The sequence below is a fragment of the Bison bison genome, unplaced genomic scaffold (genome assembly GCF_000754665.1).
Source record: "Bison bison bison isolate TAMUID 2011002044 unplaced genomic scaffold, Bison_UMD1.0 scf7180017864237, whole genome shotgun sequence".
NCBI classification, from domain to species: Eukaryota; Metazoa; Chordata; class Mammalia; order Artiodactyla; family Bovidae; genus Bison; species Bison bison.
Window position 1 is genome coordinate 1,194,301 of NW_011494809.1, and position 14,898 is coordinate 1,209,198.

Here is a 14,898-nt window from a genome sequence, read left to right on the forward strand (position 1 = left end):
AAAAGATCTTCACGACCCAGATAATCACGATGGTATGATCACTGACCTAGAGCCAGACATCCTGGAATGTGAAGTCAAGTGGGCCTTAGAAAGCATCACTACGAACAAAGCTAGTGGAGGTGATGGAATTCCAGTTGAGCTATTCCAAATCCTGAAAGATGATGCTGTAAAGGTGCTGCACTCAATATGCCAGCAAATTTGGAAAACTCAGCAGTGGCCACAGGACTGGAAAAGGTCAGTTTTCATTCCAATCCCAAAGAAAGGCAATGCCAAAGAATGCTCAAACTACCACACAATTGCACTCATCTCACACACTAGTAAAGTAATGCTCAAAATTCTCCAAGCCAGGCTTCAGCAATATGTGAACCGTGAACTTCCTGATGTTCATGCTGGTTTTAGAAAAGGCAGAGGAACCAGAGATCAAATGGCCAACATCCGCTGGATCATAGAAAAAGCAAGAGAGTTCCAGAAAAACATCTATTTCTGCTTTATTAACTATGCCAAAGCCTTTGACTGTGTGGATCACAATCAACTGTGGAAAATTCTTCAAGAGATGGGAATACCAGACCACCTGATCTGCCTCTTGAGAAATGTGTATGCAGGTCAGGAAGCAACAGTTAGAACTGGACATGGAACAACAGACTGATTCCAAATAGGAAAAGGAGTACATCAAGGCTGCATATTGTCACCCTGCTTATTTAACTTATATGCAGAGTATATCATGAGAAACACTGGACCGGAAGAAACACAAGCTGGAATCAAGATTGCCGGGAGAAATATCAATCACCTCAGATATGCAGATGACACCACCCTTATGGCAGAAAGTGAAGAGGAACTAAAAAGCCTCTTGATGAAAGTGAAAGTGGAGAGTGAAACAGTTGGCTTAAAGCTCAACATTTAGAAAACGAAGATCATGGCATCCGGTCCCACCACTTCATGGGCAATAGATGGGGAAACAGTGGAAACAGTGTCAGACTTTATTTTTCTGGGCTCCAAAATCACTACAGATGGTGACTGCAGCCATGAAATTAAAAGACGCTTACTCCTTGGAAGGAAAGTTATGACCAACCTAGATAGCATATTCAAAAGCAGAGACATTACTTTGCCAACAAAAGTTCATCTAGTCAAGGCTATGGTTTTTCCAGTGGTCATGTATGGATGTGAGAGTTGGACTGTGAAGAAGGCTGAGTGCCAAAAAATTGACGCTTTTAAACTGTGGTGTTGGAGAAGACTCTTGGGAGTCCCTTGGACTGCAAGGAGATCCAACCAGTCCATTCTGAAGGAGATCAGCCCTGGGATTTCTTTGGAAGGAATGATGCTAAAGCTGAAACTCCAGTACTTTGGCCACCTCATGCGAAGAGTTGACTCATTGGAAAAGACTCTGATGCTGGGAGGGATTGAGGGCAGGAGGAGAAGGAGATGACAGAGGATGAGATGGCTGGATGGCATCACTGACTCGATGGACGTGAGTCTGGGTGAACTCCGGGAGTTGGTGATGGACAGGGAGGCCTGGCGTGCTGCGATTCATGGGGTCACAAAGAGTCGGACACGACTGGGCGACTGATCTGATCTGATCTGATCTGATGAATTATAATATTCTCCTTTATCCTTTCTAGGTTTGGTCTTACATAGGAGAATCTTTCTTACTCCAATGTTCTTCTGTGTATTTTTTCAGTGTTATTTGTTGCTTTGTTTTTATATTTGGTCTTTAATCTACTTATATCATATTTAAGTGGGGGAAGTAAGCAATCAGAAAAGATCTCAAGTTCTTATCTAGTGGTCTTTGTTTTCCCTTGAGTCTCACATGCCTAAAAGTTTCAGATCCTGGTCCTCTAAGTTCATGCCATTTAGTGTTTATTTTTATTTTCCTTTCAGGAATTAAACTTAATGGTTAAGTTGGGAAATGCTTTTGCTGATGTCTTTAAAGTTTAGGGATATTGGCTTCTCCTTTAGAACATGCAGGTCTTCATCAGAAGTTGGCTGGAAGAGGACAAGTTATGCAGGTAAGGGAGGTAAAACCGGCACTACAGTAACACCTCTGCTCATCAACCATATGCTTCACATCTGGGTTATCTTTTATCTGGTTTGTGCTGCTGCTGAATTTCCTAATTTCCATTCTAAAGTCCCATTTAATTGTTCTGATTTATCCTTTTAGTTTTCTTTTTGACATCAGTAGGCCTTAGAGAGCATCACAAAAAACTCTAGTAATAGCTAAATTCCATTTATTACTAGGACCTTTAAAATTGTTTCCAATTGGGGAAACAAAAACTCTGTTTAGTTGAATGTGAATGTCATTTTGAACAGTATCTTCTGAGGAATGCTATCCTTGCATCCTAGAAAAGGTGTTTCCAACTTCATAAGCCACACTTATTCTACAGTGAAGCTCAGACTGCTTCTCCTAAGGGAAGCTAAAGGGTAAGTGGATCTCCTGGTATATGCTACTTGTCTGATATTGCACATATATTTCCCACAACTTTCTAACATAGCCATTAGTACCCTCATTTTCAGATCCAGCAACCATGACTCAGGAGGGTTAAGCAGAATGACTTACATCATGTAGTTAAAAGTACCAGAGCCTTGACTCCAAGTCAGGTCTGTCTGACTTCAAAGCCTATGACATCATACACTTCCTTTCATGCTTATGCACTTGGAAGTTGTTATCTTACACTAATAAAAAAATATGCAATGCTAACTGAGAACACTGTTTTAGGCTTTTTACACACAGTAACTCATTTAATCTTTGTAAGATAACCATGTGACTATCTCCATTTCAGGTGTGAAATCAGAAATCAAGTAGTTTGTCAAAATTTTCCTAGATAATAAGTGGTGGAACGGAATTCCAAAGATATCATTTTCAAAAATATGTGTATATTTAAAACAGCTTGGGTTAATTAATGAATTACAGCTCTCTAACCTGTTATCCCAGGAATGCTGAGCTTTGGTCACACTGTTACACCATGTGAATGTTACACTGCCCTCCAGGTGCCCCACAGGGAAACTCCTGGAAGCAGAGTTCTGGCCTGGATGGATCCCGGACATCCATGTGTGTATGCTTACCTTCTGAACTGAATCCTAAACTGAACAGAGGAATCTGATTAACTCATCCACAAATTTGTTTTATCTTAAGCAGCAGGCTTATCCTCCCACCTGAAGTATCTAATTAACCCACCACGTTTCTAACCGTGGCCAGATGAACACAGCCCTGGCAGAGTAGACAGCCACCTCCGCCCTGTTGGAATGTGGGGAAGAGGCTGGGAACCCTGGAAAGGCTATATTTGGAGATCAGCAGAATGATAGGCAAACAATTTCTCTAACAGAGGGAGGGATTTTGGAATTCAAGTTTCTTTTTTCCAAGAGCACACATTATAAGATGTTAATGTCCAGTCAGGGCTGATGGCTCAGATACCACATTGATATCCTCAGCATGGAAAAGGCCCTGAGGCAACATAATTGTTGTCAACTCAAGTTGTTAAAGAAGCTGTGGAGGAGCAGTTACGGGATGTTGCTTCTGGGAGATAGCTCCAACTGCAGACATCTGGCTCTAGCATGAGTTGCCTGCAGAAAAAGAGGAGTAAGTCAAGGCAGTGACAGGAGTCATTTTCCTGTGACAAGGTCCCATTCTTAGAATCAAGGCCTTTCAAAGAATAGCTACAGCCCAGAGTTCTCTCCCCATCTTTTTTTTTTTCCCCATGAAAAATCAGAAAGTCAGAAAAAGGGGCAGGCTGCACAAGTTTGTATAGGAGTGAAGTGGTGAAACCAGATGTGGGAGCCAGCAGGTGCTGAATAAGTGCTTGATGAACTAGCACTTTTAACAAATGCAGACTATAGGAGAGACTCTATTCTCCATCACTCTTTTGTTATTTAAAAATTAGAGCCCTACTGTTCATAGCATAACAATTATTGGTGTTTAAAATCATGGCCTTGTTGTATAACTAGGTTGTGGAGTATTTTCCAATTTGTTAAAGATTAAATTTTATCCAGTAAAATCTGAGTCAAAATGTATTATTTTTCTGAAGATTTTTTAGTCCCTATTAAGCACAAAATAATTTAGTTAATTAGAAATCTGATGATCTAAACAGTCCATTCTAAGTGACTTGTGCAAACGATGAAGTTTGTTAAATTCTAAAGTTACATCTGGGATCCTCTGTCAGATGGCACTGTCTTGTCAGACAGTGCAAATGTGGACCTCTTGTACTGTATTCTTACTTATGCAAAGATCTTCTTTAGGTGTAATCATTGCTATTAAAAACAAAAACATATGGCTCAATTTATTTCACTATCAATTTAGTTCTAACAAGGGCTTCAGATAGCATTGGTTCAAAGAATATGGAATTCAGTTTCTCTCTCCCATGAAGGTCCAAACGTATTTGGAAGTTTTGAATGCTCACAAACCAACGAGGTGTCTGGAATGTTTGGGGAAAATTTATGTGGTTGAGAAATGTTATTGAGAGAGATTATGTGCACCCCCTTCCCTGAAAGGATGTCTCCTTCGTCCACATATTTCAAGCCAGCTGTCTATATTCTTATTATTTTTGTAGGGAAGGGTTTTACTGTTTCCTTAAGGTCACAATCCAGAAATAAATCACCAACATCAATTAAACTAATGTTCTGTTGATCAGACTTTATCTTGTGGTTGGGAAAGATAGTCCTACCTAGAAGGCCAATTGCCCAGTTAATAATTTAATTATCAGATAAGAAGGTGAGGGGCTTCCCAGGTGGCACTAGAGGTAAAGAACGTACCTGCCAATGTAGGAGACTCAGGAGATGCAGGTATGATCCCTGTGTCTGGAAGATCCCCTGGAGAAGGGCGCAGCAACCCACTCCAGTATTCTTGCCTGGAGAATTTCATGGATAGAGGAGCCTGGTGGCCTACAGTCCAGGGGGTCATAAAAAGTTGAACACTATTGAAGTGACTTAGCACCCAACACACAGCACACGAAGGTGAGAATGGATAATGAGGGATGACTGGCAATCTTCCCATGAGACTTTATAGCAATGAGACTTGTGTGTAATTTCTTTCTCTCCTTGGGTCACTGACAGCTTCTGAGAAAGGCCTTATAGCTCCCTGTTAGTGTGATAAGAGATACCTGTGCAAAGGACCCTTGTACTGGTTCCATGGTGCTGAGTTCAAAATGTATTTGGACCAGCCCAATATTATGGAAAAGTGACAGAGACACATGAAGACTGTTTGAGTGAGTGTCTGCATCATGCTGGTTTTCAGCCTGTAGTCAGTGTGCAGGTGTGACTCTGCTGAGCATGTCTGACCTGCTGGGATCTTGTCCTGGGTTCTGAACGTGGTTACTTTTTCTGGGTGATTTTTGCATTCTTTGTTTGAGTATACTAGTCAGATTTCTCCAAATAAGTAGAACCTTTATGATGTCTACCTGTTTGTCTACCCATGAGGGATAGATACAGACGAGATGGACAGACCAGCTCAAGCAGAAAGAAATTCATTCTTTCTCTGCTCTTTTGTTCTATTCAGGCACTTCCTGGATGGGATGATATCTACTTGCATTCATGAGGACAATCTTCTTTAGTCAGTCTGCCCATGTAATGCTACTCTCTTCTTGAAACACCCTCACAGACACTCCCAGAAATAATGTTTTAACAGTTATCTCAGCATCTGTTAGCTCTTTTAAGTTGACATATAAAATTAACCCTTGCTTTAAGTAAATACAGTTTGTCAAATGTCAGTCTAATTTGTCAACATTCTTGATGCTCACTGGCATGGGTTTTATTCTTACAAGAGAGTTGATGGGAGCAAGCTCAAACACTATGACCTGATTAGGGACATCTCTGAGTTTGGGTTATCTTATGGGTATCTCTTTTAGTTTCTCTGTGGAGCAGGCTTCAGAATAAACTCCAAGGACACAGACAAGTCTAAATGACTCTGTATACCATCAGTTCAGTTCAGTCGCTCAGTTGTGACCCCAGGGACTGCAGCACATCAGGAGCTTCGCCAACTCTTGGAGCTTGCTCAAACTCATGTCCATTGACTCAATGATGCCATCCAATTATCTCATTCTCTGTCATCCTCTTCTCCTCCTGCCTTTAATCTTTCCCAGCATCAGGCTCTTTTTCAGAGTCAGTTCTTTGCATCAGGTGGCCAAAGTATTGGAGCTTCAGGTTCAGTGTCAGTCCTGCCAATGAATATTCCAGATGGATTTCCCTTAGGATTGACTGGTTTGATCTCCTTGCAGTCCAAGGGACTCTCAAGAGTCTTCTCCAACACCACGGTTCAAAAGCATCAATTCATCGGCCCTCAGCTCTCTTTATAATCCAACTCTCACATCCATACATGACTATTGGCAAAACCACAGCTTTGACTCTATGGACCTTTGTCAGTAAAGTAATGTCTCTGCTTTTTAATAAGCTGTCTAGGTTGGTCATAGCTTTTCTTCCAAGGAGCAAGCATCTTTTAATTTCATGGCTGCAGTCACCTTTTGCAGTCATTCTAGAGCCCAAAGGAATAAAGTCTCTCACTGTTTCCATTGTTTCCCCATCAATTTGCCAGGAAGTGATAGGACCAGATGCCATGATCTTAATCTTTTGAATGTTAAGTTTTAAGCCAACTTTTTCACTCTCCTCTTTCATTTTTTCATTTCATCACTTTCATCAACTCTTTTGATGAAAGAGTTCATCAAGAACTCTTTAGTTCTTCTTTGCTTTCTGCCATAAGGGTGGTACCATCTGCATATCTGAAGTTATTGATATTTCTCTGGGCACTCTTGATTCTAGCTTGTGCTTCATCCAGCTCAGCATTTCACATGGTGTACTCTGCATATAGGTTAAATAAGCAAGGTGACAGTATCCAGCCTTGACGTACTTCTTTCCCAATTTGGAGCCAGTCTTTTGTTCCATGTCTAGTTCTAACTGTTACTTTTTGACCTGCATACAGATTTCTCAGAAGGCAGGTAAGGTGGTCTGGTATTCCCATCTCTTGAAGAATTTTCCACAGCTTGTTGTGATCCACACAGTCAAAGGCTTTGGTCTAGTCAATAAAGCAGAAATAGATGTTTTTCTGGAACTCTCTTGCTTTTTCTATGATCCAATGGATGTTGGAAATGTGATCTCTGGTTCCTCTGCCTCTTCTAATACCATCAGCCTTTAGTATTACAGTATCTGCTACAGATCACTTCAAGAAAATTAGAAATGCCAAGGGAACATTTCATGCAAAGGTTGGCACAATAAAGGAAGAAAATGTATGGACTTAACAGAAGCAGAAAATATTAAGAAGAGGTGGCAAGAATACACAGAAGAACTGTGAAAAAAAGTCTTAATGACCCGGATAACCATGATGGTGTGATCACTCACTTAGAGTCAGATATCGTGGAGTGTGAAGTCAAGTGGGCGTAAAATAAGATGCTGTTAAAGTGCTGCGCTCAGTATGCCAGCAAATTTGGAAAACTCAGCAGTGGCCACATGACCGGAAAGATCAGTTTTTCTTTCCAGTTCCAAAGAAAGGCAATGCCAAACAATGTTCACACTACTGCACAATTGCACTCATTTCACATGTTAGTGATGTAATGCTCAAAATCCTTGAAGCAAGGCTCAACAGTACAGGAGCAGAGAACTTCCAGATGTATAAGCTGGATGTAGGAAAGGCAGAGGAACCAGAGATCTAATTGCTGACATTCACTGGATTATAGAAAAAGCAAGGGTTTTTCAGAGAAATATCTACTTCTGCTTCATTGACTACACTAAAGCCTTTGACTGTGGATCACAACAAACTGGAAAATTCTTAAAGACATGGGAATATCAGACCATCTGACCTGCCTCCTGAGAAACCTGCAAGCAGGTCAAGAAGCAACAGGTAGAACAGGAAATGAAACAACAGACTTGTTTCAAATTGGGAAAGGAGTATGTCAAGGCTGTATATTGTCACTCTGCTTATTTAACTTATATGCAGAGTACATCATGTGAAATGCTGAGCTGGATGAAGCACAAGCTAGAATCAAGATTGCTGGGAGAAATATCAATAACCTCAGATATTCAGATGACACTACCCTAGTAGCAGAAAGCAAAGAGGAGCTAAAAATCCTCTTGATGAGGTGAAAAAACTGGTTTAAAACTCAACATTCAAAAAATGATCATGGCATCTGGTCCCATCATTTCTTGGCAAATAGACAGGGAAACAGTGGAAACACTGACAGATTTTATTTTCTTAGGCTCCAAAATCACTGTGGATGGTTAGCTGCAGCCATGAAATTAAAAGACACTTCTCCCTTGAAAGAAAAGTTATGGCAAACTGAGATAGCTATTAAAAACCACAGACATCACTTTGCTGACAAAAGTCCACAAAGTCACAGATATGATTTTTTTCAATAGTCATGTATGGATATGAGAGTTGGACCATAAAGATGGCTGAGCACCAAAAAATTGCTGCTTTCAAATTGTGGGGCTGGATAAGACTCTTGAGAGTCCCTTGGACAGCAACCTGATCAAACCAGTCAATCTTAAGGGAAATCAACCAACTCTTCATTGGAAGGACTGATGCTGAACCTGAAGCTCCAATACTTTGGCCACATGATGTGAAGAGTTGACTCACTGGAAAAGACCCTGATGCTGAGAAAGATTGAAGACAGGAGAAGGGGATGACAGAGGATGAGGTGGTTGGATGGCATCACCGACTAGATCAGCAGGAGTTTGAGCAAGCTCTGGAAGATAGTGAAGGACAAGGAAACCTGGTGTGCTGCAGTACATGGGTTTGCAAGGGGTCAAACAAAACTGACCAACTATCTGTTACAAAGTAGATACACAAGAAATATATATTTATTAATTGTCTTTGCACTGAAATAACAAAATATTATAGAGGCCAACTGGAGAAATATTATATATCTCCAAAATATTAAAGAAATGCCCCTTTCATAGAGCCTTCTGTTTCTGAACAAGAATTTGACAACAAAGACCCCAACATTCCCTTAATATGGAAGTTGGATTAATCTTGTGTTTGTCTAAACTTTTCTAGAAGCCTATTTATTCATAAAGATATGAATTTTTGGTATTTTTTTTAAGAATAATGTAGTTAACCCAGTGCTTTTTGGACCCCAACATTAGACAATGATGATATTTGAACTCAATGTTAGAAGATCAGAACTATATCAACAATGATTGGTTCTAATCAATAAAATTTCAATTAGAAACCCTTTTGAGAGTGACACAAGACAATTTAACATCTTGATCAATTTTTTGATAGATAGCAGTTAAGCCATTTACTATTTTCTTTTTTATCCCCAATTTAATTTTTTTAATTAATATCATTTTCTTCAGGATCAAATCTCCATGCATAAAACTTACAGTAATGATTTTTTTTCATCAATCAACTATAAAAAAACAGTCTTGCTTCTGTCAGTCTAAATTTTTTTTACTGTGTCCAATTTTCCTGAATCAGATTTTCCAGATCAAAATTTGGGCAAGAAAATTAGATTCCTTTGTCAATTTTTAGTCAATAATACATTTTCCCATAATGAAGTTTCAACCATTCTGTCTTATTTTGCAAAGATTATTTCTACTATGTCTAATTTTCCTGGGTTGATTTTTGTAGTTTTGAAACTTATTAACATTGATGTCAATTTTTCAGTCAAATTTTTAGTCAACTTTTCTTTTAATTTTGCTGTGTGAAATGCTAGCCTTTTTCAGTTTACCTTTGTTGATTATTTTTTCAGTATTTATTATGTATTAAAACAAAAGTTCTTTGTAAGTCAAAGGTCTTGCAACATGGAGTTGAATTACACAGCTAACATGGCAGCATTCTACTTCAACTAGAAATAACTCCTTAATATTCTGATGGAGAGACAGAGAAAAGTTTCTCAAACTTGCCCTTCAACCATAATTTGGAACAATATGCAATATAAATTGAAAATGTTGTATGATATGGATCTTTCTGGAGAACATTTTCATTCTCCATAAGGTTTTTGGTAATTATTAGTTTGTGAAACTATATTTACTAATCCCTAAAGACAGAACTGAAGCCAGTAGAACTGAGGAGGCCATATTATTTCAAAAAAGGAAAAAAAATGTCTAATAACTAAAGTAGCCCAAGTTGAAATGAAGTTGGTGAGCCTCTCCCTAGTACTCAAACAAATTTGGGTAAAAATATGTCAGACAGTCTACTGGATTTTCTAAACATTCTCCAGAAAGGTCCATATTAAACAACATTTTCAATTTATATTGCATATTGTTCCAAATTATGGTTGAAGGGCAGGTTTGAGCTTTCTCTCCTTTTAGCCTTCATCTTTCTAAACTTTAGAGAACTAATTGGTTTAATCTTTTATTTTTAGGTCTTTTTTTCTGTCTTGCTCCAGTTTGTCCTGCTCAAACTGTAAAGTCCTCTCCCTGGATTTCTAAGGATGCTGTGCCCTCTGTCTTTGCCTTCGCTTGGCTCCTCTGTCTTTGGCCTTCAGGATTCTGTTAGCCTGTCTGAGAAGACTGTCCACCATGGCCTTCTGAAGGTAAGCTGGTTACTCCTTCAGTGTCACATGTTTAGCAACATGTTATATTGGATCATCTAGATAATTGATTTTCAAAAGTTTTATTATATGTAACTATATTGAGGGCAAACAAAAACACACTAGTATAACATACTTTGAAAAATGACACAAAAATTTTTGTGTGACTTAATGAGGCATAGTATTACAATTCTTCTCCAAGGGCTTCCATGCTTTTTGAGAAATCAAAATATATCTTTGTAAATATTTAGAAAAGTTATAGGACACTGGGCTTCCCTGAAAGCTCAGATGGTAAAGAATCTGCCTGCAATGCAGGAGACCCCGGTTCAATTCCTGGGTCTGGAAGATATCCTGGAGAAGGGAAAGGCTACCCACTCCAGTATTCTTGGGCTTCCCTTGTGGCTCAGCTGGTAAAGAATCCGCCTACAGTGTGTGGGACCTGGGTTTGATCCCTGGGTTGGGAAGTTCCCCTGGAGAAGGGAAAGGCTACCCACTCCAGTAATCTGACCTGGAGAATTCCATGGACTGTATAGTCCATGGGGTCACAAAGAGTCAGACATGACTGGGCTATTTTCACTTCATAGGACACTAATTAGCCAAGTATTCCATAGGTGTTACAGACAAACTTATTATAGAAGTCTAGGAAATAAAGATCCATGTAGGCTTGTGACATCAAAGAAGGTTTAATTGAAGAAATTAAGTTATTCATTATTTAGGCAACTTTGATATTCATGCTGTATTCACCACAAAACGAATTATTATTCAGGAAATCTTGTCAATGTTTTGACTTAAAATCTGTCTGCAAGTTGTAACAGGAAGAGCTGTCAAGTTTTCAGCTGGCCTTTTGGAGTGTGCAGCAATCACACACACACACACACAAATCCTCATTTTCAAAAGAAATATTAGAAAATCTAGATTGTAAAGAAAGAAATCAAGAAAATCTATGGCTAAAACTCTGTTCCAGAGAGGTACTGACTGAATCTTAAATTCCTGGCAGAACTCAAGGAAGTGAAGTGAAATTCCAGGAGGTATGGGATTCATTCATTTCCATCACAAATATTTACTGAGTGTCTAAAATGTATCAGATGCTACCCTAATTACTGGAGAGAGAGAAATAGTGTAGAGAGATGAAGTTGAGGTTTTTATGATTCTAAGTGGGAGAAACATACACATTCCCCTCCTAGTCCCCTGCTCTAATCACCTATTTATAACACTCATTTTGCTTTCACATCTACCTTACATGTAAAATGCTAGTTCATCATGATGAAAAAGCAAGTGAAGTGGCCTAGAGGAAGGGTACTGTACTTGCTAACTTCTGAATATCCCTTCCAGCCTGGGCAGTGTTCTCTAAGAGCCATAAATCCTGGAGAGCCAGATCACCTTGCCCCGGTGTTCTCCATGTTTGTGCTGGAACTGGGGGCTGTTCCCCTAGAAGGCTTGCAGTTTATAATCACTTAATGATGCTCCTTTGCTCTGATATTTGGATTGCTCACTTTGAAAAATGGATCTGGAAGTCCATATGGGGGATTATTCTTACTTTTTATGTATATTTTCCCTTGAAGGTGATAATATATGGAGCAATAATTATAGAAAGATTTTCTTCAATCATTATCTTCTTTAGCATCCCCCAACATGGAATATTCATTTTTAAAATCCTTGGCCAAAGCTTAATGTCTTTTTAAATGACTAAATCTTTGTTGAGTTCTCATGCATTGGATTATATAGACTTAGCTAATCAGCCTCACTGACCTTCCCTGGTGGATCAGATGGTAAAAAATCTGCCTGCCAATGCAGGAGATACAGGTTCGATCCCTGGGTCAGGAAGAGCCTCTGGAGAAGGGAAGGGCAACCCACTTCAGTATTCTTGCCTGGGGAATTCAATGGACAGAGGAACTTGGCAGGCTACAGTCTAATGGGTCACAAAGAGTTGGACATGATTGAGCAACTAACACACAGAGACACACAATTAGCCTCAGTTCAGTTCAGTTCAGTTCAGTAGCTCAGTCGTGTCTGACTCTTCAAGACTCCATGGACTGCAGCATGTCAGGCTTCCCTGTCCATCACCAACTCCTAGAGCTTGCTCAAACTCATATCCATTGAGCCGATGATGCCATCCTACCATCTCATTCTCTGTCATCCCTTTTCCTTCAGCTTTCAGTCTTTCTCAGAATCAGGGTCTTTTCCAACGAGTCAATTCTTCGCATTAGTTGGCCAAAGTATTGGAGCTTCAGTTATAGTATCAGCCCTTTTAATGAATATTCAGGACTGATTTCCTTTAGGATTGACTAGTTTGATATCCTTGCAGTCCAAGGGACTCTCAAGAGTTTTCTCCAACACCACGGTTCAAAAGCATCAATTCTTTGGTGCTCAGCTTTCTTTATGGTCCAACTCGCATCCATACATGTCTACTGGAAAAACCATGGCTTTGACTAGATGGACCTTTGTCGGCAAAGTAGTCTCTGCTTTTTAATATGCTGTCTAGGCTTGTCATAGCTTTTCTTCCAAGGAGCAAGAGTCTTTTAAATTCAGGGCTTCAGTCACCATCTGCAGTGATTTTGGAGCCCAGGAAAATAAAGTCTCTCACTGTCAATCAGCTTCAGCACCTCATATATCAAGGCAAAGTGTTTCTCGGAGCAGCTCAATATGGTATCAGTGATGAAGGAACTATTGAACTGAATGGACCCATTTCAAGTTTACCCTTTCAAATTACGGTGTGATGTCTATGGCACTAATCAGCTTCCCATCTTCTTCCTTCTCCTCCTCTTGTACTCCTTTTTTCCTTTCTCTTCTTCCTCTTAACCTCCCTCCTCTTCATCCTGCTCTTCTTTTTAATCATCCTTCTCTTCCTTCTCCTTACTTTCTCATCTTCCTCTTTTTCCTATGCCCTCTCTGTCAAGACACATAGTAGACATCCTTGATTATTACTGTCTTAAACTCATAAGTCATGGTAGTTTATATGAATTTTCTGTTTCTTCTGGCCCTCTGAATTCAGGTTCTTTCTAAGTTCTTTCTAAGAACTACCTTGTTAGTCCCTTTTCCACAAGGAGGTTGGGACCAAAGGGCAAGAGTTCCCACTATCCCTCCTGATTTCTTCTAAGTTCAATTTCCAGAATATTGCAGGATCCTTTCCTTACCACTTGAAATGCACCAGCATTTTCAAATTCTGTGGCCCTGACTTCTCTGCTTTGCTTATGTGACCCTTTCCATGTTCTTCAAGGCATTATTCATTGCCTTTCTCATGCGTAAAATTTAATCTATCTAGGGAAACAAAGGTGGGTATCTCATCATTTTGAGCTATTATAAGCCAGGCAGTGTCAGAAATGTTTGTAGATTACCTCTTTTAATCCTAACAACAACTTCATAAAGCGGGACTTATTTTCCCCTTTCTAAATTGAGAAAACTTAAGTTCAGCAAGATATGAGACATTTGGCCATCTCTATGTGCACTTGAAGTATATTGACTCCAAAAAGAATACTCTTGTTTCTAAACAATCTTATTTCCAACCATGTTACATGAGGGAAAAGACATTTTATTTTGAATTACCTATGTCTATCAAAACATCTTGTATTTAGGAAGTATTCAAACATTCTTGTTGTCTGTTTCTGTGTTCTCCAGTATCCCAGGGGTCTCAGAATAGATTCTCTTGCCAAATAAATATGGATTAATTAATCCATTGGTTGATTTTTCTGTATAACCTTTAAATATTACCAGATATCATAAATTTTTAATACTCATGTGCTGACCATCCATACAATTAAAGTATACCATTATTGACTACAAAACTATTGTTTATTATCATTTGTCTTTCTGGGTTTCAGATTAATCTCTATAGATAGGTACCTTATATTTGCTCTCTCATTTCCATGTTCTTAACTTTCATCACAATAAACTGTGGAAAATTCTTCAAGAGATGGGAATACCAGACCACCTCACCTGCCTTTTGAGAAACCTGTGTGCAGGTCAGGAAGCAACAGTTAGAACTGGGCATGGAACAACAGACTGGCTCCAAATAGGAAAAGGAGTATGTCAAGGCTGTATATTGTCACCCTACTTATTTAACTTATATGCAGAGTACATCATGAGAAACGCTGGGCTGGAAGAAGCACAAGCTGGAATCAAGATTTCTGGGACAAATATCAATAACCTCAGAGATGCAGATGACACCACCCTTACGGCAGAAAGTGAAGAGGAACTAAAAAGCCTCTTGATGAAAGTGAAAGTGGAGAGTGAAAAAGTTGGCTTAAAGCTCAACATTCAGAAAACGAAGATCATGGCATCCGGTCCCATCACTTCATGGGAAATAGATGGGGAAACAGTGGAAACAGTGTCAGACTTTATTTTTGGGGGCTCCAAAATCACTGCAGATGGTGATTGCAGCCATGAAATTAAAAGACGCTTACTCCTTGGAAGGAAAGTTACGTCCAACCTAGATAGCATATTCAAAAGCAGA